This window comes from Poecilia reticulata, linkage group LG8 (assembly GCF_000633615.1).
Source record: "Poecilia reticulata strain Guanapo linkage group LG8, Guppy_female_1.0+MT, whole genome shotgun sequence".
NCBI classification, from domain to species: Eukaryota; Metazoa; Chordata; class Actinopteri; order Cyprinodontiformes; family Poeciliidae; genus Poecilia; species Poecilia reticulata.
In genome coordinates, this window is record NC_024338.1 from 480,165 (window position 1) to 482,096 (window position 1,932).

The following is a 1,932-nucleotide window of genomic DNA, read 5'->3' on the forward strand; positions in this document are numbered from 1 at the left end:
GGTGCATCTCTAACTTTTTGTTGCTGGTTTACTTGGACATTTAAATGCTAAGAAACCACAAATATCTGACCATTTAAAATCCAGCCACAATACTCCTCTGATGTCATTCGTATGCACATCTGACCCTCTGCCTTCTGAAACCAGGATGGGTACTTTCTGTTTCACGTTAACAGCTTGGCATCCATAGAGAAACTTAGAAAGACTTGGCACACAGGACACAATATCTTCACTTTTTGTTTTATTTATTTTTGATTGTCCCCTTACATTTTGCCTCAAATTCAATTTGGATTTTGGGGAACATAATCATTATGTGTAAATAACAACCAACAAATAAATGAAAACAAAGTATTTTGCACTCTCATTGTTGTACAAAGTGTGTTTCTTCCTCTATGGCCACAGAGGTGCTTCATATGTGTCAAACTTCTACCTCAGTTTGAACTCTTCTATATTATATATCTATCAGTAATATTGTTATAAGAGGAAGTGTTTATCATGTTGTCAATTCTGGGAAAAGATGGGACTGAATTTTACACACCCAACATTAAGTGGACACAAACTGCACAGACCTGTCTTTGTTTTAGGCGACTTTGTGACGTTGCAGAGTAATAGTTGCTGATGTTTCTCTCATTGTAAAGGATTGTTGATCACCAGTTCATACTGCTCAGGAGCTCCCAGTTGGAAAAGTCGTGCTTCAACACACAGTACAGCTAAACCCAAAACTGTCCAGTCAGAACATTTTCACTCATTATTAGTGAGGGACTAAATGCAACAACTCACTTGAACAGTGATATATATATATATATATATATATATATATATATATGTGTGTGTGTGTGTGTGTGTGTCTGCGCTGTCTATTGAAACCATGCACCATGGTCAGTTGGAGCAGAGGGTCTTTCAAACTGATATTCTGCTAGGGTTTCTTTCTCCCCGTCTCTGTATGACCACTAAGTGTGAGGGTCAAAGACATCATGCAGGTTATGGTCTTGATTCTTTAAAAATCTGTTCTATTCTCATGTTTTCACTAGAGCTCAAACTTTAAAAAGTACAGTTTAACTTTTGGAGCAGTCTCAGATTCATTAAGACAGCAGGGTGGCCACAAAATTCTGTAAATGCTAATTTTTATAATTTACAAAGAAAGAATGCCATCTCATTGTATTGTGAAGTCCCTTTAATGGTATGTCTCAGATAAGCCAATAATGCATTATATATGTGAACAAACATGTTTTTTCAAACTCCACATGGACATTCTTCAAAACAACAAATACAAAAAAATGCATTTGAATAAATGTACTATATCCTAAATTGCATCTAAAAAGTCAAGTCATTTCACACACATTTTATTTTACATAGTGAGATTAGGATTTCTTTTAGAACAATTACAATGTTAAGTGGAACATCAAGATTAACAACATTCAGCAGTGGAAATTTGGCAAGACTGTTAGGCAGAGAGAGAGCAACTGGTTATTCTAAACACAAATGAGCTTTATCTACTAATTGTGTTTCATCAGAATACACATGTAACATTTACAAAGCAGTGACCACAGAGAAAAAACATAATTACAGGGAACCTTCAGTACAACATTCAAGTTTAGAGCTTTAAGAGAGGAATGACTGTTTCAGTTAAATCTGACTCTAAAAGTCACATGAAGCAAGAAGTTTCAGGTTTCCGTTTATGCTATTAATGGTTGTTAATTGGCACACACTAATTTCCATGAACTGTGTTTGAATTTCTGTGACATATATAACATTCAGGCTGCACAGTGGCGCAGTTGGTAGAGCTGTTGCCTTGCAGCAAGAAGGTTCTGGGTTCGATTCCCGGCCCCGGTCTTTCTGCATGGAGTCTCCATGTTCTCCCTGTGCATGGTGGGTTTTCTCCAGGTACTCTGGTTTCCTCCCACAGTCCAAAAACATGACTGTCAGGTTAATTGG